The sequence below is a fragment of the Spea bombifrons genome, chromosome 5 (assembly GCF_027358695.1).
Source record: "Spea bombifrons isolate aSpeBom1 chromosome 5, aSpeBom1.2.pri, whole genome shotgun sequence".
Lineage (NCBI taxonomy): Eukaryota > Metazoa > Chordata > Amphibia > Anura > Pelobatidae > Spea > Spea bombifrons.
The window spans coordinates 12,317,456-12,341,013 of NC_071091.1; the positions used below are offsets into that span (position 1 = coordinate 12,317,456).

A 23,558-nucleotide genomic window follows, 5' to 3' on the forward strand; every position below is an offset into this window, starting at 1 on the left:
AAGTGCATGTAGGGGTCCAAGGTTCTAAAAGGTGGTTAACAGCATGTAACACATGAAAGGGCACAGTGTGCTTAGAGCCACGCTAACACCCAGTGCACAGCACCCAGGCGGGGACCAAGGACTGGGGACCTAGAAACAGCCTCAAGGCTTCATGCATTCACAGCCCTAAAGCCAGAGAACCAAGCTTTCCCTCTCTCTCACAGGTACTGACTTGATCTTAGCCAAAGAGCTACTCATTGACAGCCATTTCATCCTTAATTTTTTTTTTTCTTTTTTGGAAGCCCGAGGTGCGTGCTCCTTTGGTGCCGCATTCTGTGCACAAGGCAGCAGAAGCCAGACTACGATACCGAGTTCCCTCACGGAGAACTCGGACAAATTCCAACCCCCCCCATGGGAGGGTCGGATCTTGAGTCTCACCCCGAAGAGTGAGACTCCTTGCTGGCCTTCTTGAAGAGAGGAAAGGGCCAAAAGGCTCCAATCCTCTCCAGCAAAGTCCAGACTTCACTGCCTCCTAAAAAGAAAAACAGTGTCCAAAACATGGTTACAAAAACGTGTGCTGTAGAGTAGTGGAGGCCAAGCCGTGAATTTCAAGCCGTGAATCAAAAGGGGGATAAATTAATAGGCACTCGTGCAAAAACAAAGTGAATTATATAAATTAAAGAAAAATAATTTAAGGGCAAGCCATTTCTGGCCTGCCAGATTCAAAAATAATTCTCATCCCCAAGACCTGATGGTACATGGGGAAGAGTAGTGCTGGAAGGCCGCCAGTGGAAACGTGCGCTCACCGTGTGCAGTGGCGTGCAATACCACACACGGTGACTCCGGCATTTCTGCCAGAGCAATTTCACCTCGGGTTCCATTGCTTTCCCGAACCCTAAGGCCAGAGGATCAGTGTCATCCCTCCCCACCACAAGAGAGACTACACTTGATCTTAGCCAAAAGGCCGAGAATTCATCCTTTTTCTTTTTTGGAAGCCCGAGGTGCGTGCTCCTTTGGTGCCGCATTCTGTGCACAAGGCAGCAGAAGCCAGACTACGATACCGAGTTCCCTCACGGAGAACTCGGACAAATTCCAACCCCCCCCATGGGAGGGTCGGATCTTGAGTCTCACCCCGAAGAGTGAGACTCCTTGCTGGCCTTCTTGAAGAGAGGAAAGGGCCAGAAGGCTCCAATCCTCCTCCAGCAAAGTCCAGGCTTCACTGCCTCTTAAAAAGAAAACAGTGTCCAAAAACAAAGTGACAAAATCGTGTGCCATAGAATTGTGGGGGCCAAGCCGTTAATTTCGAAAACCGTGAATCAAAAGGGAAGTAAATTAATTGGCACTCGTGCAAAACGAAGTGAATTATATAAATAAAAAAAATAATTTAGGGACAAGCCATTTCTGGCCTGCCGGATTCAAAAATAATTCTCAACCCCAAGACCTGATGGTACATGGGGCCGAGTAGTGCTGGAAGGCCGCCAGTGGAAACGTGCGCTCACCGTGTGCAGTGGCGTGCAATACCACACACGGTGACTCCGGCATTTCTGCCAGGGCAATTTCACCTCGGGTTCCATTGCTTTCCCGAACCCTAAGGCCAGAGGATCAGTGTCATCTCTCCCCCCAGCAAGAGAGACTACACTTGATCTTAGCCAAAAGGCCGAGAATTCATCCTTAATGGGACTCATCAGCATGAGGTTGCGATAATGGCTTAATACTTGAGGCTTGGGGCTTGGGGTAGCCAAGAAATATCACTACATAAGTTATGGTGGGTAAAGGTGATGGAAAACCCTTCCACTAAAATTAACGGGGTAGTAAAAGCATTACTAAACACTCATCTACAGACACCAGACAAGCCAGAAGGGTTCTTTTTCCCTCAGAAATCTCATGGTGCTGCCACAACCACAAGGGATTCTGGGTAGGCACATGCAAATAAGGTCAATAATGATGACCTTTTGCCTCTATATCCACTTTATACATGGATCCCTTGTAATTGCCTGCTGTACAGGACAGCCTTTAGACAAAACTCGGAAACAATTGTCCATGGGTGGTGATCTGGCTATTGCACCTCTTCCCGAGTTTTGTCTAAATCCTGTACAGCGGGCAATTACTTTCAAGGGATCCACGTATAAAGTGGATATAGAGGCAAAAGGTGATAATTATTGACCTTATTTGCATGCACCTACCCAGAATCCATTGTGGTTGTGGCAGCACCATATATGTGTAATATATATACACACACACACACGCACACGCACACACACACACACACCCCGTATTTGCTCGATTATAAGATGACCCTTATTATAAGACAACCCCCCAAAACTGAATACTAATTTAGGAAAAAAAGAAAAAGCCTGAATATAAGACGACCCTATAGGAAAAAAGTTTTACCAGTAAATGTTAATTCCTGCTGCAGCGGAAGTTGCGTATGTGTGTAGCGTAGACATCTACACGCTGCCCCAGCTACACACCGGGGACTCAGAAGTACCGGTAAGTGGGGCGGGGGGGAGACAGGAGGATCCAGGTCCCCTGCAGCTGCGGGGGATCTGGATCTTAGTCGTCTCATAGTCAGACCTATTTGAGGTCTGATTATAAGACGAGGGGTATTTTTCAGAGCATTTGCTCTGAAAAAACCTTGTCTTATAATCAAGCAACTACATATGCCAAGGTATTAACACATTGTTGTCACGGAAGCCTCCATGACTTGGGGTTTGCCTGGAGGTTGTATTTCCCATTATAGATGGTGGACCCCTGGATTGCATTACATACTTCCAGCAGGCGACAGTGGACACTAATCGCAGTGCGATATCTGGTTCCCTTTGCTTGGATTCATGTATAAGTCACCCTGTATCTGATTTGGGGTACAGGGCAGCAAGAGCTAGAGAGAGCTAGAGAGAGCTAGAGAGAGCTAGAGAGAGCTAGAGAGAGCTAGAGAGAGCTAGAGAGAGCTAGAGAGAGCTAGAGAGAGCTAGAGAGAGCTCTAGATCACAGTTTCCCCTTTCTTCCTGCCTGCCTGTCTGACCAATATTATTGGTTCTGATGACAGGATTGTGTAAGTTAGTGTTGGTTGCATGATCTGCATATGATCTGCATAAAGTGTTTTGCATATGGTGTGATGCACTCTGGTCATAACTCACCGCCAGTCTCTTGAAAGGGTCTTGGAGGCTGGTGGTGATTGTTAGTATTAATTTATAGCGTAATTGATGGGCAGCTCTAGTGTGAATCCAGACCATACAAATCAGACCACCTGTACTGTACAAATGTTTTGTATCCCAGTAACCTATCACTTTAAATGTGTAAAAGATACTATTACTAATTATTACATTATATGATTGGACAAGGGAGCTTGATAAATATGCTAGTTTTGCACTTGCTTATCTTGTACTAAGGAGAGAGGTTAGTATAATGTGAACCTTTTAATGAGATCTAGTGAATGCACAGAGCCCAAACTCCGATGGAGCTCTATTTAGGTAAAAATATCTAGACGTTAACATTTCATACCAAGGCAGGCTTTAACATAAATATGACTATCTTTTAGACAAAAGTTGTCTTTAACGTTCAAGACAGTTCCATAAATGTCCGGCCTTTGATGACCTGGATCTTGAGTTCTCTAAAACGTACTCATGAGTTATGGTGATAAATATATCTGTTTACTTCCAAAGGCAGAAGAATCTGAGATGCTTAAAAATACCAACCTTTAAACAAATGGTCATGGATATTTCTAGTGATGACACACCATGTGATAACTTAGTAGCTACAAAAACACATCTAGTTGAAGTCCATACACACTAGAATCTAAATAGATTTCCAACAGTGTACTCTTCTGAGGACAATTGCTTTTGTATCTGCATAGTGGATTAATAGTGGATGAAGCCAATTATTTTACTATGCGGGCTTGGACATGGCCTGTTGAGTGAGGTGGACAACTACTTCTGCATTACCAAATTAAGTCTATACATCTTACATTGGAAATGATTTCAAAACTATTCTTGAAACTAAAAAAGACATTGCCTGTGTTTTGTGTAGAATAGTTTTCAATCATGAATAAAAAACCTCTATATCAAAATCTGCAAAGGCAATCATACAAAATTATATAGAAGAATTTATGGCATCCGAGCAGTATAGCCTCATTATTAAATGCATGCTCACTCCTCATTAAAGAAAATCGTGCCTGCTTTTTCAGTTAGATCATATGTCTCACTTTAAATTCCTTTCATAGCGTTACGTCCTCTTTATGTATAGATTGATTTTCGGGAATGGATTCCAGCATTCCAATTAAAGCCATATAATTCCAAAATATAAAAAGTATATATTATACTAAAATGAATAACATATATAGAATTGTTTTCAATTCATTTATGGTCCATCAAATATTTATTTATCTTTACAGTCTGAGCTAGAAAATATTATTCTTGCTATCAGCAGTTCTAAGTTTGACAGGACAGGCCCATCCATTGGTGGTATTTAGGCATGCCCTGCAATGCACTTTAATGTGAATTTTGTGTGCGGGGGTCTAATGAGACCCTGTGCACATTTATTGAAAATCCTCCTATTACTTTCAAGCAGCCAATTAGTGGTCAGAATCATCAGATCACAGTGAAGGTGGGGAGCTACAGCTCTGGACCTGCAGCTTCTACCTAAGGTGATTTTATTAATGTAACTTTTCCAAAAAGTGCATATTTAAGTACAGATAAAGTACTTTAATATGTAGTATTATTTGGAATAGCTCCCTGGCACATTAAACTGTTCCTTAAAGAAAATCGGACATGGCAACCATAGGTGTTTCAACCAGGAAAACATTTTTGAGTATTGTGATTATACATCCAGTGGGAAAAGATCCAAACATATGGAATTCATCATCAGGGATATCTCTATTGAGAAGAGGAGTTTACCAGTGTAACCTTCACCTTATGAGTGTTGAGGGAGTGTTAAAGTTAAGTTGGTCATTTTATTTGCTTCTTTTTAAAGACAGTAAGCGCCAGACACAAGGTTATCTCAAGTTCCTGACATCCTAAACTGAGGCAGGAGAAAAATCCCAGGCCACTCCAAATGCCTCACTTATTCGTGACTCAATTATAATATATATATATATATATATATATAAATATTTTGTGGTCCATTTTCAGCAATGTGTTCTTAGAATTCCGTTTACGTAAAATAACAATTCCCTGTTTCGTGATCGACAATCAATTAAACACCAAGTCTATAAACTTTGACACTTTAATTACCCTCTAATGGAGTCAAGGGGCACTGCCTCAGCCATCACAAACTACGCCAACAGTCAACTATCATAAATATCAGGGGCCTTCCTTCTATCAATGTAGCCCATCTGTGAAAACTGATATATATAGATTGGCGTTGCAGGTATTCAGCAACCATTAGCCATGCATGAACTATGACATCATCAACGCAGCCCCATATGCAAGTATCGTCATGAATGCCAAGAATCAAATAGGAAGCGAAAATGTATAATTATACATTATATGAAAATCTGCTATATTTACAAGTTCATTTTAATGCCACACATCAATATTTGTTCCAAGTTCAAATTTGCAAAGCATTTAATTTACAGTTTAGCATTTAGGGCAGCTTTTGCAAGCACCACGTCTTTCCTATAGAAAAGTCTTGCTTTGTGTTGGAGTGGTCATGGGGAATATTCTGGGAAAACATGGCATTCATGCCGATAGAGAGAAATATTCTATTTCAGTATCCAGATGGCAAACAACTGATGCAGCCACTAATTTCTCTGGAGTGAATTTTAACCACAGTTTGCATCACAGAGGGATATAAAATAACCATCTACCAATGTGGTTCTGTTAAAATCTCATCTATGTGAGACCACAGAAGGACAATGAACACACTGTTTTCAACTTTGGTATTTTTAGTGCTACCCAAGCTAAAGTAAACAGGAATAATATGAAAAAGAGGGGTCGGGTGGTCACAACATAGTACACACATATATGGAGTTCATATGCGTTGTTAAGACCGCGCCAGATGTCACCCCGGGAAGTGTTTGCTGGGTATTTCGGGCACTCAATTTGATCTCATGTTCAGAAGTTGTGTTAAGAGCTACCCTGTCTCTGACTGGTTCTAGCCACTTGCATAAAGTTTTACCCACCAAGAGCTGCCCCTGTTTTTTGCCTCTAGGCTCTTTCCTTCTCATAGTGTGAATGAGGGCAGAGACAAAGATCCCAGAGAAACATGTCTGGGAGAACTGATAATATGTGAGCATATTCACATACAAGAGTATATTCGCCCTCTATGGTTTCTATGAGGACCAGAATTTTGGATACCATAACATCGCAAAATCTCATATGCTATTAAACGTTTTCAGGTCAAGTCATTTACAAAGTTTCCAGATACTGACTTCAGACATACTCATAAAAGGGAAAGGATCCACACATGTTTAATTGTTTGTAATGCTCCAACCCTTACCTCATTCCATGTATACATTACAGCTGAAATATATCTCTAGGATAGACACTTAACGACCCCAGGAGTGCAACTGCACATAATTCACATAGCCTTCCTCTCAGAACTGAAGACCAAAAGCACGTTGATATACTACATGTCTCCATGCTGGAGTGGCGTCATACTGGTCTCAGGTTGCCCGGTAAGTATGAGCAGGTGTAGTCCTATACATAGCGTTGAAAGAGTGTTGTTCCACATGCAATGGGAGTTGGATAACTATATCATACTGCAAGGTCATCCCTAGACTCCTACGTCTAGGAGCTTCTACCACCTCAAAACATTTAAAAGTCGAATTTGATTATTGACCTCCTTGTATGAATTATAAAAGATTAATTAAATTGTAGTAATTAACACTTTAAGCTCAACATTTATGATATATACACCGAAAGGCATAGGTAAGGCAAAAATAAATTAGGTTGTAGATCGTGTAATGGGTGTCCCACGAGGCGTAAATCCCACCAAGAGGTCAACTTGAATTCCTATATATCACACGAGCAGTCCTGTGTTCCCATCTTGGGGAATACAAATACCTTTATGTAGTTCATACGAAATGGTTCAATAGATTATATAAAGAGAATTTACGATCTAACCAAACGGTGCGCAAAGCTTTTTAACCTTTACCAGGTAAAATGTTCATTGCAAGTTTACATACTTAAAATGTGACTTATACTGCTGCGACTATTCAATGAAAAACATTATGAGTCTTTGTGAAAAGCAATGTTTAACGCCACAGGAACAATTCAATTGCAAATATGTGTTTTTTTAGAATTATAAAACCCATGACAGAATTCCAAGCAAATCAGAATGTTGACATTTTACACGGAATAGTCTAAAGTTCTGCAAATAAACAATGATTTAATCAATCCATAAACCTAGCACAGAGGAAACAATGCCCCGAATTCCAGAAATCGCACAAAGCAACACGCTCTTTGCTACAAAGAGGAATTCTCCATACGCTTGGACACAATAAGAAAAGAGAAAAAGAATTGTTGCCAAAATAAATATCCTGGCCAGCTACCCGAGTATTCTGAGACTATGCATGTCTGAAACGAAACACTTCCACGCAGATTTACAAATTCTAGCATAAGCGTACGCACTTATCCATTGTATATTTTTAAAGTGGATCTGTCAGCCTCAAAATGATTACATTAAGCTAACCGAGCCTATAAAATGTCAATTTGTTTAAAGTGAAATAAATGGTAACTATGTGATTCACCAAAGACTGGTACATCCATTGCATTCTTAAAGGGACAGTTTAATGTCCCCGACACCCCATTAAGGAAGGATGCATATTAAGATACTCTGCGAGAAGTACTAGAAGCAGAGCTCTTGCCCCGTATGGGCACGGAGGTCTGAAAAGACCCCGTCTGCTGTGTTGACCGAGCCAGGGCTGGAGCAGTAAGTATATCACATGTAAGGAGATGTGTTTCTGTGTCAGCTATACACTTCGTTTACATACATACCCCATCCTGTCTACAGAGCAGGGGTTCAATGTATGCTTCAAGAGGGAAAGCTTGGTCCTCTGGCCTTGAGGCCTGGTGTGCATCATGAAGCCTGAGGATTGCTACAGCGCACCCTCGTATGGTGCATCAGGGCGCTCGGCACCTGTGTGGTTGTACAGGGGCAATTTTTTGCATTACTTGCTAGGTAATAATAAACAGCCCCATATATGTGGCGCTAATATTGCACCAAACAACTCTGTGTATCAATTCACTTTTGCTGTACTTTCCAATATAGCGTTGATTTTATAAAGTTCCACCATAACGGTTATAATGCTAGCTGAAAACATTCTTAATGTCTGAAAAATCAAGAAATAAAAAGTAATAATAGTTTTAAAAAAACATAATGACAGACACACATTGGACCATCTGTAGTCACTAGGCGAGTGCAACTTGGCTTGTACCTAATGTTAAAAACAGAGCATGAAGGCTAGTTTTCCTCTGGTATCCCAACTCAGGTACCTTTACTTTACTTTACATGAAGACCCCCTAAATTAATGTTTGGTGTATGGAACAGCATGTGCAGTCATTTTTTAAAGATGCCGTTCCACTTACTCTGCTTATTTGACACGGCTGTAACTAAATTTATTAGAAACATAATTCCTAGCACTGTTGAATGTCCAAACCTTTTGAAGAAATAATTGTAAAACTTTCGTTTAGCCTTTTTTTTTTGTCAGGAACTCATAATTGTCATGTGACACAAACGCAGGCACTGATTGGTTGGTACCAGAAAAACTGAAAAAAACCCAACTTTTTTTCTATGTAATTAAACTTTCAGAGGAAAGAAGAAAATATCTGCTAATAGTAGCTGCATGAATTTATTTAACGCAATTATATATATATATATATATATATATATATATAAATATAAATATATATATATATATATATATATATATAGGCTACTTAATTTCATATCATCAGGCTATAAAACCAAACAGATGACACTGATTTTCTAGAGAACGCAAATTACTGTGCATTTTCAGAAGAAAGTGAGCTGAAGAGATGTAATTTGAAGTTCTGCTGTAATTATCTTTCACAGCTGTCTCTTTTGTTGGCGGCCCGGACCCCTACCTCACACCGGATCTCAGCGCACATAATGCCCAGCAGTTACAGAACTAAAAGAAAACTATTCATTTAAGTCTGCTTATCCGGTCCGTTATTTCCCTTTGCTTTACATTTTCTCTTTTTTTTATGTGGCCAAAAGTATATCCGTAGTTTTATTATTTTAATGTTAAGTAGCCAAGGTATAATAATGATAATTGGTTATTAATAATTATTGTTTGACCCGAAACGTTGGAAAATACTAGGTGTTTATATAGCACTTACCTACTTTAACATTCCTCTTGCTTTTAAAACAACTGCACTCCGTGCAATTTTTACACAAAAGGCACATTACATCATTTAGCAGCTCACTTTGTTACTAGCCCTGCCTTTCACGGTTTATACAATTTCCAGATCAGCAGTATGTTGGCTAAGCACAATGGGAGTTGTAATACAAATCAGCAGGGGAAATGGGTTTTACTTATCCTACTATTAGATCTGGCTAACAATGACAGGCAGAAATAGTTCAGTTTCAGTATTAATTCCATGTCACATTCTCCTCTGATGCTGAAAAGCTGCTTATGCCGCACTTTCCACATTAATAGTCTGGATATCTTTAACAAAGAGCAGGCTGCCTATTTAATAGGCTGCTATAGTTACTGTAAACTCAGATTTCAAAGTACTACCAGATACTCTTGAAATACCAGAATAGGGCTGTATTCACATCAAAAAAATCAATTTGCGAAGTTGGCTTAAAAACCATTTTCAGGGCCGTCCACCTTATATCTGGCCAAAGGCCAGAGTGTGATGCAAGAGGTGAAAAATGTCCCTGCGCAGCTATAAACCAAATGACATCACTTGTTGCTCCAGTGGTGCCACAAAGAGTGTTAACGTGTGCTATGGCTGCGCATATTTAATCCCCATCACAAAAAGACAGGAGCCTGCCCTCTGGATCATGGAAAACGTTATTATAACATTAGGGAAAATATAACTTAAAAAAGAGAGAGAAATGGGTTCACCATTAAAAGTGTTATTCCTGATGGAGACTGCGAGTATATAATTGCTTTCTGAAAAGGTTCCAGTTTCTTCTATGTGGAAACCCAGAAATTCACACAAATTTGTCTACTGAGTGGTTGTAGGCAGTAAGTCAGGGGTACATATAGACACCTGAGTGGAAATTGGGGAAATATAATAGGAATACTGATGTTTTTTTTTACTCTATGTGCATATAGGTAGCCTCTGTAGAACCCAAGTTCTTCTGACCCTCTTTCCTCCCATGATGTATAAGAGCTCGGAATGTTTGATGGGTATGAGTGATCTGTAGCACTCAATGTCAATAATGAAAATAAACAGCAAAACACAAGCTTACACATTAAATTGTATAAATAAAATACATTTTTTCTAAATGCCTAACTTCACCAGTAGGATCCATGAATAAATCTTGGTAAAACCGCACCACTAGTCATGGGAGGTATACATAAACATCTATGATGCTTAATCATTAAAAAATGAATCCAGTTTACCTTGTAGTTTAAATAATGTTTATACCCACAACCCACAATATCTCCTCTGCATTACATTTCAGTCCAAGTGGCCAAAGGCTGGTGGCAACTAAGGAATGGCTTTACCCTTCTTAAAACCTTGAAGATTTACATTTCCTAAAACCTTGAAATTTACTGCAAATATTAACGAACATGTACACCAGCCTCCATCTATACTCAATGGCACACTGCACTGGGTCATTTTCACCCAACGCGATAAGGGGAGAAAAGTTACACACGTGGTAAACATGGTTTTGCATGGGTTATTGGCAGATTTGTGTCAGAACCTACTGGGAATCACTAGATATCTCTGGCACTTTAAGGCCAATGGCCGGTAAATTACTCCTGTGTGGACACCAGCTGAATACGCATTACGCTCATGCAGGGTGAGTATCCAGCTGCAGCTTCACACCTCAGGACCTGATCTGCAGCTGGAGCAGCAGTATCAGTAACTATTCAGCCCTACATGCCACCATCCCACCGGTCATCTGCTCGGTGTGCCAGATGGCCAGTCCAGGTCTACATTGTATCATAATGCCTGTATGAACAATGTATTTCCCCATACATTGCAAGGAATACCTCTGTTTGTGCTATATAAATAGAAATATACGTACATACATACAAATTGGGATAGTGATGGATCATTCCAAAGACTCTGGCTCATCCTGTTTATATAAGACATGACATGTGTCAAAGCCATTTGTTATTTTTGTCAGACTATCAGTCCTCAACCTTTGAAAACAGCAATGAGGATATCATTAACTCTTTTTCAGATCTCAGGGGTGATTAATGCATGTCAAACACACCGCCACATGGTTATATGTATCTTGTTTTCATCAAAAATGTGCTAATAATGCTTTAGTTAAAGAAATGCCAGTGGCAAAAATCTAGCGCTTTAAAGTGACCAAGAGTGACGTTCTTTTCTCTTTTCTTTGAAACACTGGGAGTTGGTGGCTAAAATATCTGGTTTCAAAATCCTTGCTGAAATGCTTCATTTCTGACACGGTTAGATGAGGTCTATTTTTAGTTTTAAACATTAAACCAGAAGCCAATATTTGAGACCTCAGAGACGCTTAGGCTGGGCAAGTCATTTGCTGCTATTCCAGGCGTCACCCATGTTTGCTTAACCCTTTCCTATAAGAAATGGTTTTCTGTGAACTTAAGAACAAAAAAATGTTAACAGTTAACAGTATTTAAGAAAATGTCACTATTTAAGAATGTTAATAAGGGAACATGTGATATCGTGAAAGTTTATGTCAAAAAAATCTAATGTTCCTTTCTTTCTCCCCAGTGCAGCAGTGGTCGGTTTTAGCTATGACCAATACAAACTTTGCAGATTAAAAGTCTATTTAACTAACCTTACCTCCCCTTCTGATTGCCGGTGATGCCACCATGAATCAGGTGTTAAAAACAAGTACTAGAGAATTAATTCACTCCACTTCACATCACATTCACAGCCTGCACAATATGTCCATCCTGGAATAATGATAAAATCTTTATCACGCCTCTCAGAGCTTTACACTGTATTTAGGTTTCAACTTCAGTGATGCGGTCTTGGAATGATCAGGTAGAATTCTCTGGCCAAGAGTATTGATCCTTGTATAGTATTATCTTTTATTTATACCATGTCAACAATTTACACAGAGCTTCTTACGGTTCATACTTTCAAAGGGTTTGACAAAACTAGAACTGATAGACTAAGACAAACCATTGTATTAGGTAAAGAGGACTCTGCTCAAAATATTTTTTATATATTCTTGATTGATTTTATGACACCTAACGTTTCATAATGGTGTTAACAAAAATCCTGCTTGAAAGCTAGTGTTTAAATGAAGGATATATTTGAAGGCTGACAGGCGAGGATGTCTAGAAAGACTATTTTGTAACCACAACCAGATATTTTTCATTACAGACTCTTAAATGGCAAATTTTAAAGTTTTTGAGTCCCCAGTCAGGTCATTTATGACATAACTGGATAAGACTTGTCCTCACTTTCTAATCAGCTTCTATGAAAAATCTAAAACTAAATGTCAGGCTCTAAAGAAATCTAATATTTTGGACCAGAAAATAAAATCATGAAAAATATGCACACCTATGTATTACTTGTATATTCCTGTAGATTCACTATTTTAAGCATTTTGCGCGACCTGTCCTAAGAAACTGCTGCTTGGTGCCTGTTCGCAATAGAACCTCTACGCATCAGTCACTATGCAAAAACTTCACATGTACAATTTATCTCTGTAGGAAAGCTTTAAAATGGCATTACATAACGTACTGCAACTCAGCAAAATAAGATCAGAACCACATCATTCTAGAGTTACGAGGTCTAACCACATAGAGCCTATTAAAAAAGCAAGTCAGTAAATTATGGCCATTTATTATGGTCATATACACTGTTCTAATAAACATTCCATAAGCAAACTAGGTAGTCTTCACCACGTCCCTTTAGGTTCAACAAAGTTTCACGTAATTTGTGAATGTTCCCAGCTAAAAGGCTAGTTCAAAGGTTGCTCCCAGCTGTTACTGAGCTACACACGTTCGCAAGACTGAACTATATATATAGAGAGAGAGAGAGAGAGAGAGAGAGTGCTACAGAATGTAATGAAGTCCTCAACGCTTTGGCCAGTGCATCCGCCTATATACTGGTTGTTGTGAAACAAACACAATGATTACACAGCTATTGGGAATTCGCTTCACCAATCCCTTTCAGATCAGTCAGAAAGCAGAAGAGAGTCATGCCTTTCCAGAAGCCAAACAAAGACTGTTATCTCTCCGTTTTGCTTACACAACAGAAAGACGTGACACCAAGTTATATTTATAAACAACAATTTTGTGATAACAATCAACAACATTCCCCTGGTTCCATGGGGATTGGTCCATGTCTAAAACCGTCAAAAGGATTTTCCTTGGCACTCAAGCGGCTAATCGTCATTCTAATGTGCTGGTGTATTTACAGGACTCATTGGGTCACAAATGTGATCATATCCCAAGTCCTGGGGGGCGCAGTCTATGTACGCTTGTAACCCCAGTTACTGATGTGGAAAAGCAGAGACCTCTGGCACCGCTGGCTTCCTCCACATACCTAGGAACTGAAGGAGTGGCAGCTTCCTACGTCACCGGGGCGGCGCCACCTATAGGCAAAGTAGGCGCCTACTAGGAAGCCGCAGTCCCTTGATGGAAGGCAGTGCAGGATGCAGCCACGAGCCGCCGGCCGCGGTCATTCAGTAAGCGCAGCCGCGGTCACTATGGGGAGGAGTGGGTGTGGCAAAGGGGAGGGGCTTGTGGCAGTGGAGCCAGGATGCGGCAAAATTATGTTTTACCTAGGGTGGCAAAAATCCTTGCACCAGCCCTGTACGGCATCATAACCCTGTACTCACTAAATCTTTGCATAGAAAGACTGTGCGGGCAGCCGTTGAAGAGAAATCCATGCCATCTTATGCCCAACAAGGGCTCCCTGGACATTCTTCTTTCTGTGCTGAGTGTGAGGGAGCAGGGTATGAACCATGGCGAGGATCCCAAATATCTCTCCATTGTTATACTAATGCCATGTCAGTTCAACAAATACAACGGGCATTGAGCTGGGATTTAAAGAAAAATACCTGTTAATAGTCACACGATTACTTTTGCATCTAAACTGCAGGTTTGGAAGTATGCCACGAAAGTTTTCTTTTAAGCCATCATTAAGTCTTGATAACCTGTTTAAATACCCGCACAGTTTGCCTTGCTTTGTTTTTCCATTATCCATTATTCCCTAAAGCTCTGCGGCCACAAGGAAGTAAGCTGTTTCTTGTGATTACACAAGACGTTGGAAAAACACAACCCTTAGGTCGAAGCATTATAATCGACCGAATGAAAGCGTGCTTTGTGCGGCAGGATTTTGGAATGTAACATCACTGCCTGACAGAGGTATTTTGTGAGCTAGAAACACCACGGGAGTATGCCCTACCCCTTAACAAAAATACCACTGCAAAAAAAACCTTATAAATATTATATTAGAATTTACATTATTTTTATTGCTCAAGCACTCATTATAAAATATACAGTATACAGAAAAATAAAACTCAAAAAAACGTAATAAAAAGAATTCCAATGATGTGTGCTTTTTTTTCTCTATTTCTTTCTTTACTTTCTGTAACGCATCTATTTGTTTAAGCAAATCGCAGTGATCCTTTTCGGTTCTGCATAGTGAGATCATTTTAATTATTTTTGGAATTTTTAAAAAACAAAAAGCATCATCATTTGACTATTCTTCCCAGCAGGAAAACAGCCCACTCACTGATCCTAATAAAACATCAAATAACTAGAATATTGAGCTGATTACCAGGCAAAACTCTTGGTATTCTATATTTAGACGAAATGTAAGAGTTAAGTGCAGTTCTGCGAGGGATGAGTGGCACTGTCAGTTTTAATTTATATTTGCACCTGTTTTGCCCGCTGCTGATGCACAGTGCAAAGGTCAAACCCCACCTTAATTTCTCTAAACTGTCTGGCCCTTAAATAGTTAAAAGAAAGATCTACCCCTGAGCACTGCCACCATAATACAAATATTTGCTTGGATTTTATTTACAATCATTAATTGTAATGAAGGACCATATAATTTTTTTTCTTTTGTCATCACTGTTCCTGTGCAATGACATCATACAATAACTGCAGCTGACATCATACATGTTTGATCTCCAAGTATCAGCAAACAAGGCAAAATGATACGTTCTATATTTAAAGCTTATTTTACACCAAACTTTGTGTTTACAAGAAGATCTATGTAATAAATGGGAAAGTTTTCACGCCAGTTACTATGATATTCTTCAGAGTTTATGTACTAAACTGCACAAGGTTCTCTGTTGGTAAAAATATAATCTGAAGAGGCTGACATTTGATGGACTCCAAAGTGGTGCAGCTTCCAAGACACATTTCTGGGAATTCTTATACAAAAATAGCAATGCCCCTTTCCCTACATTACATTATTCAAAACATGTCAAGAACAAAAAAGGTGTTTCACCAGGAACATAAAATAACATGCATGCCAAATACAAGTGCATTGTACCAAGCATCTAATTCTACCTGATCTTGCTACACACAAAGTGTTTTGGTATGAGGAGGGTTAAATGTAATGTAATTTCCATTGCACTTGCCAAAACTATGGTAATTTCAGCATTCTGCATATTATGCTATTTTTGCCTTTAAAAAGTAAACAGCTCTTGTAAAGAAAGAAACATTTAGGAATACAAAATATTTTCAAAGAAATAAACCATAAAAGTAAATATAAAATGTACAATGTAGCATATGCTTACCTTTTCATCTTACAGGGGTCCCACAGGGGTCCCACAGCCAAGCTGACAGCACATGCACACAGAATGAAAGAAATCTCCAGATCCCTGGATCTCTCCCCCCTATGCTGCTGCTGCTGCTGCTGCAGCTTCTGCTCAGGGTCTAGAACAGACTAAGCTCAGCCTGATCCAGCAGGGGAATCTCATCATCCCACAGATCTGGCCAGTGTGTCTACAGCCAGGGCTGGGCTAAGGAGGATTGTCTCTCACCAAGCCCAGGGCAGGAGCCCAGAGCCCCAGCAAGGAAACACGTGATGTGTATAAATACAAACCACTTCGTGTTGTTCTAACCTCTCAGTGACAAGGAGATGGGCAGGAAAGATCCCATTTAAATGCTTCCAAAATCCAGCATGCTGCAGCTACATGCTCCTCTCTTCCAGATCTGTGTTTATTCTAGCCAGAGTCCAAGCAAAGCAACAGCATCAGCCCCTGGAAACTGCCTTTCCAGAAATATCTGCTGGTTTTCTAGACACTGGAAGTTTCCTTTATTGCAGACTGCAGTAAATAGCAGTATTGAGTATATTTCCAAATATATGCTGCAGGCACATTTGCCGCTTTCTAAATATATAGGCGTTATGCGCTAATACAAATCTCTCAAGTTACATTCAAAGAATATTCTTGTTTTTTTTAAACATTTATTTTTATTTGTTTTTATTTTATTTGTGGACAGGCTAAATTTATACATGAAAATCAATTCTTATTCTTTTTGTTTTTTTTGCAAAAATGACCAAACATTCTAAACAAGTGTTAAAAAATGATAATACACTACAAAAGTATTAGCGATAAATTAATGATTTTTTCGTGTTTTAATTTTTTAAAGATCCTGTATAAAAAATAGCCAGATGTTCCTATGATTCCCTTTTAATTAGATGAGATCTTGGGTCTCCCCCTTCCTATCAACCCCTACCATGTGCCATTTAGAGGGTTAAATTACCTGACTGACCCAGATTCTGGTACTACTATTATGTACATTATAGTCCATACTGTTGGAACAGACAAAGTTAAGTAATGAGCAAAACAACTAGATTGCTACAAAACTGCAGTGTGTGGAATGAGACAGATGGACACTGTTAAGAGCCAGATGAAATAGTCTGCCAAGATCTATTACAAATATCTTAAAAGGTAAAGAACCAGATGTAAGGATGTATGAACTATTTCCATTGCTCCAGGGACATATCCTGCCCTCACCCCAACATACAAACACAGATACATGGCTTTTCTAGAATCAGAGATGAACTACAACTCACAACATGCCCAGGCAACAAATGCCTCTGCCTATTATTATTATTATTATTATTTTATTTATATAGAGCTAAAAATTTATGGAACGCTTCCTACAGTACATACATTTAAAGGGTATGACAAAACTAGAATTGACAGACTAAGGTGTGCTGATACATTAGATAAAGAGGGTCCTCCTCACAAGCTTACAATCTAAACATCTAAGGCAGGGGCGTCCAACGTGCAGCCCTCCAGCTGCTGCAGGACTACAACTCCCATACTCCTCAACTTAGCCGAAAGAGCATTATGGAAGATGTAGTCCTGCAGCAGCTGGAGTGTCGCAGGTTGGACGCCCCTGATAAGGTATGTAACATAGCTAATACTTGGTCCAATTTAGTCAGAGCACAACTTGGTCAAAACTATGTAGACACAGAGTAGAAAATCCCCGTTGGCAAAGTTGCTTCACGGTTTCTTGAGTTTAGCAGAGCTGAGCCCCCTTTGATTTCAGTGTGACATCAGGTTGCCAGCTTTAGTGACCTACTGGGTTCAACGGACTTAAAACTAAGCTGGAAGTCAGCAGAATAGTTTGGGTTAAGTGCAGGTGAAGTGTATAGTTTATATATTGGACCTCTGGATACGGAGACCCAGGTGATGTAGTCTCCCTAGAAGAGATGGGCAAACCCTGGAGTTTAGGGAGCAGTGGTTCATATTGATCTATATGGGCAGATCCGATGGGTCAAATGGTTCTTATCTGACATCAAATTCTATGTTTCTATATGGACACCTCCCTTCCTGGCTCCTAAAGTAATTAAGCTAGGTCCTAAAAATATCAGTCCGGCTCCAACTACATTCGTTAGCATTATACTGAATAGTTAACAGGAGAAAAGTATAGTTAAAATGAGTTAATGCATCAAGATTTTGTCCCCGTCTTGCTGCAACTCGGAGCCTAATAAATACAGCCCTAATTGGGAAGTCTGCTTCCTTCCCCAATGCTAATTTAAAGGAAAAATGGACGGTAACGCATTGGGTGGCAGGAATGAGATCAAATCTACCATTCATGCTAAACTGAGCAGAAGTTAAACTTCCTTTTGATCGTGGAATCTTCTGCCGTCCTACAGTCTAGATTATAAATCAGTGGAAAACACATAGATGAATTGTGACAGCTCCCGCCTCCCAAGTGGGTCAATTTATATGGAAAGGGTCCTCAGGTCCTTGAAAATGACCTCAAGGAAATCATCTAAACCTAACTATAGCAAAACGACATACATTTGCCTGGCCTCCAGCACTCAAAGGGTTAACGCCAGGCAAAACTGGTATTGGTGCCAATTAAAATGTCTTTTACTGTTTTTTATATATTTGCTACATAAAATTGTACAAAAATCAAAGACCAGAAATGTTCTAAAAAAAGGCACATAGAAAGAACGAGGGTTACATTAGATTAAGAGGGTAAAGAATTTTGTTTTCTTTACGATGGAGGAATGCAAATTCAAGACGGGGCTTGTCCTAGAGAAAGAATGTAGGGATACAACTCCTCGATTCATTGGACGTGTTACAAATTGTGTATTTACCGTGGAAATGTCACCTAAAAAACCCACAGGGGGAAACAAAGCAGCCAGAGCGGTTCCTTCAACAGAACCCAAGATGTTAAGGACGGGATGCCCGCAGGCTTAATAATGCCCTGGGCAATAATCCAGAATTTACAATGACATTATTATTTTGTAACATGCAGAATTCGTAATCACATTTAAAATGTTCATTTGTAAATATATGGTTGACCACCAAGCTGAAGCCGAGGGGCACACTGGATCCGCTTGGCTTCCTCTATTTCCGGTTGCACCATACTGAAACCCATATGATCATAGCGTGAAACTCTCTGATTTAATGTTTATAAGTTACAGGGCACAGCAAATAAAATCTGTGTTCCCACCTTTACATAAGTATTACGTTTTAAGCAATTTACATCAGTCGGGGAACAAATACATCAAAATATGGAAATTATACAGTTTTATTAAGTAAGCAACTTTTAGTATTTTTAACAAAAATAAATCGAACTAGGGGAAAAAAGTACCGTATACTGCAAAGCTTAAAAACATTGCCGGCCTGCATGATCCATTTTCTTTTTTTTTTATATCCATCCCGACATTATTATCTATAACACTTTAGCATATGCGGCCAAGTTGCCATGGTAATTCTCTTTAACGTTCTATATGCAACACACACAACTATGGCACTTAAAATGCTGAGTTTCTAAAAAAAAAAAAAAAAAAAAAGTTAGATGCTGCAATTAGGTTTGTGTAGATTTGTGACAATTTGGAGGTTAACAGCAAGAATAAAAATGATGTGTTAAGGGCAAATGGTTCTGCAGGTTTAAGCACAAGCAATAAAGCAGGAATCAATAGAGGATGGCGGGGAAGTCTACTGCCTGCAGACAGCATCGGAATGGAATCTTAGGCCTGGTGCACGACTTGCTGATAAGCTCATAACACCAAATAGGCCATTCATCACCGAGTGTAAACCATTACTCCACACACCTGCTTCCGAGGGAATAAAGCCGGTTTATTTTCCTGGATTATGATGAGATTTCAGATCACATAAATATCTGAAGAGTCAAACTACAGACTGTCAGTGTTTATAACAAGAGTGCAAACCATAAAACCATACTCCCCCCCCCCAACATTTCACATGTTCAAACTGTTGTGGGATGTCACCGGGGGCAAGAAAGGGCAGAACTGTCTGCCTATCTTATCCAAAAGGCCACCTGGCTACCAGAGATCCCAAGGAGGTCACGTGAAGGCTGTGATGGAAACCTCTATTGATTTTACAGCTCCATGGGCTAGTCTGAGGAAGATCTCCCCAACTGACCAACGATCCCCTCTGCCCACAAAAGCAGGACAATTGGAGCGGGCCATTGTACAAAAAGCGTGACTGTCCCACAGAAAATGGGATAGTTAGGAGAATTTTTGTTATTTTTAAACAGAAAAACACGATATAGACATTGAGAGTATCAATGATCAAGATGGCAACCAAAGCATTGCAGCAGAATCCTTCAAGAATAGCTGCTGTATTAGTAGCATTCCAAGATAATCCAGTGCAACAAACTTTTTTTGCACTATACTTTTCCTTGACCTATACAAGCAAATATATAGTGCAATAAAAGAAGTTTGGCACCATGCTTTAAATGACAAAGGGTAAACAAAAGCAGTAAAATATATACCTTACATTAAAATGTAACCCCTTAAAGCCCATATTATTGAATCCAATACAATAGTACACACAAATGCATACATATTGCCACAACAATAACACTAACCACAGCCGTGTATCAGCCAACAAGCAAAATTCAGCTGCTGGAAACCAGAAGCTCCAGTAAATTTATTTATTCTGCGATAATCTCAAAAACATGAATATCTTTCGTTTTGTTATGTAATATCCCTTGACAGTCAGCTGTACTAACCCTGTATATATTACCGCACCCCATTATATACTCTGACTAAACAGCGGCAGCACTGATTCCATTATATATACTGTATATATAAGGGATTTAACTACTCACTGCCAGATACCACCTATAAAGGTATAATACTTTACAGATGTCCGTCATCATACACATTGATGTCGTTTACTGGAACCAGAGACTCAAGGTGATTATTTTCAGCGATAGTTTTAAGTCTACTTTTGCGAAGCTTTTTTATTAAGTATATCCAACAAGTAAATAGAACCTTACCCCACCAAAAATATCTGTTTTAGAGCCAGCCTTTACTAACTTTTATTATCCTTGCAAACTGGGACTGGTGGTATAGAGACACTGCTTGCGTGTTTCTGGGGCATTTATTTGAATGATGATGCCGCCGTTCTTATCTTTCCAATATTCAAGAACATGGCGTCTTTTTTTCCTCCTAGTTCAACACAAAGGCTGGGTTTTCCCTTTTGTAGGTTTTGCTTGTTTAAAAGGGCGTAGTTTTATTTTGCAGCGGTATTCAAATAGAGAATTTCAATAAAGAACAAATAAAGCGAACAGAAAAGGAGCCGCACACATGCCGGAGCTGGTAAAAACGGGCACGCTCCGATAGGCACATGGTACACACATGGCACGCAAGATGAACACCAAGTGTTGGACCAACCAATAGATCATCTAATCGGTGGTGTTACCTTTATTTATATCAGCGGTTCTTAAACTTTTTCTAAAGACTGTATTGACCAAGTCAAACCCTTTACAACTATTGTAACTACTAACAACGACGTGTTGCCATTGGAAATAATCTAAAACTATAGGATTAGAGGTCTAGATGTAATGTAAGGAAGATTTACTCTACTAAGAGGGTGCTAGATAAGTGGAAGAGTCTCCCAGCGGAAGGGCTAGAGGTTAATGCAGCGAGGGAGTATAAATATGGATGGAAAAGGCATAAATCTGCCCTACATCTAAAATGAGAACGACTGATTACAACAGAAAATCTGGGAAGACTAGATGGGCCAAATTGTTCTTAACTGCCATGAAATTATATATTTCTGTGTATCTATGAAACAGACAGCGAAATGATACCTGTCTGGGAAATTATACTTTAAAGTTTTTCAGAATATAAATAATCCATAGACACGGAGATGATGCATTGTCACATCATACACAGCGTGACATTTAAGGTCCATCATAACGAAGATCCATCAAGAATCCTGCGGAACGGCTCTAGAGTTGTAGTTATATAGAAGAACTAACACTGCATCTCAAAAGTGCTACTTCAAACATCTTCATCTTCCATAAGAACATGGTAACGGCGATTAAATACATACTGGACAGATCAAATATACTACTAGATCTAATCTATACATGATGATGGTGAGAGTCCTGGCATATGAGTAGATGAAAAGATACCCTAACGCTCCCACACTGATGAAGCATTCTGTATTCCCTTCCCGCTTCCATTAGACGACTTCATTTTCACAGTTTTACAAGAAAGTCAAAGTACGTTAGCTGTAATTGGTGATGACTTTTAATAGGCAAACACAATCATCTTTTCTGGAAGGATTACTGAACTTTGGAGAAAGTGCTGCTTTGTCTTCAAGTGTTTTATAGGGTAAGCGTGAACAACTGTGTGAAAGCCTGTGCCATATGCCACTTTGTAAATGGCATGCGCGTGCGTCAAAAAAAACCACCTTTGACTTTTTATTCCTTTGCCAGTCTCAAGCAATCTGTAAAAGAGAATTTTCCTGAATACAAAAGGACAAACTCTATAAAAGAAGGCTTGTGTATGAAGGGGCGTATAATATATTATTCGGTATATATTGGCTCCCAATTAACAAGCTAATATATTCATATTTTACCATACCATAGCACGTTCCTAGTAAAGCAGAATGTATTTATCTAATCAGTGGTCATGATCGCCAGCAATTGGAAGGGTAACAAGACTAGAAACAGTACAATGCATATTTAACCCCTTAAGGACAATGGGTTTTCCTTAAACCCATTAAAAACAATGCATTGAAGGGGTTATACCCGCCCAATCTATATAGGGTTTTATGTCACCCACGGTAAAAAGCAAAGCTGCAAATTGTTATAAGGCTGGGGGAAAGGAGGCAAGGGGTTAAACGCAGCCTGTAAATAGTATTCAGCACCATTCCACTCCCATATACACTATTTAACATAAAAAAGGTTATTCTTATATTTATCTTACTTTCAGGCTAGAACGCTAGCACTACTTAAACACTTAATTAACACATTTCTTCAGCAAGATACATTTGGGTTATTATGTTTATTATTAATATGATTCACTAATTGCTATACCCTATTAACCCATCGTATTATACAGTTCCCCAATAATGTTGCTTTCATTTAGCTTAACAATCCTGTTAATTCATTTAAACACATTATTGCTCTTTTTTCATGCTAATTTTAAGTAGGGTAACCTGATACAAACAAGCCGTCTAGGTTTAAGACCGCGACTTGGTCCCTGTATTTGACATTTTTCTTAAATGATAGCGATAACGCTTTTAATACGACTGCCTGACACGTTAAGCATTGCATGACATCTTTATACTGAGATTTCCCAGCTCCGGGCAGCAGTTGGGAGGTTTCGGAGCGATGAATCAGCAGAGCTGATAAGAGCCATGGGTCGTTTATCAAGAACCATGCGCAACAAGTCTAATGACCATACTTTTCAGTTTTATTAGGGGTTTTAAACGGTGGCAGGCACTTAGAAAAAACAAACAAACATGGCAACCCTGAAGCTACCGGGTGCATGAGTTACCAGAAAAGAATGACGCGACTCAACATTTATGATTATACGCTGCTTTCCCTAGAACTCAAAAAATAGGCAGGCTAAACTATATATTATTTTTCATTATTTTCATTTTACTGGGCAAGAATCACCAGCATATGATTGTTCTAACTACTAGACGATCTCTGAAGGTATGCTCTTTTGGGCAGGGTTGTCCATGTGAACTAAACAGCCCTTACGAAAAATTACTGCAGTTTTTTCTGAAGT

General features: G+C 39.4%; 1 protein-coding gene and 1 pseudogene across 14 annotated transcripts in view; both read right to left on the reverse strand.

Moving 5' to 3' along the window:
- The window catches only part of KIAA1217 (KIAA1217 ortholog), a 305,804-nt gene that overhangs the window by 29,249 nt on the left and 252,997 nt on the right, over positions 1-23,558 (reverse strand). The window contains exon 1 of one of the 14 annotated variants that reach the window (XM_053467137.1): positions 15,826-16,053. The exons of the other annotated variants lie outside the window; for them this stretch is intronic. The gene's annotated coding sequence lies outside the window, so the exon portion shown is untranslated. Of the gene's footprint in view, positions 1-15,825; positions 16,054-23,558 lie in introns of those variants that run through there. 14 annotated transcript variants of the gene reach the window in all.
- Positions 1,469-1,648, reverse strand: LOC128498577 (uncharacterized; annotated as a pseudogene).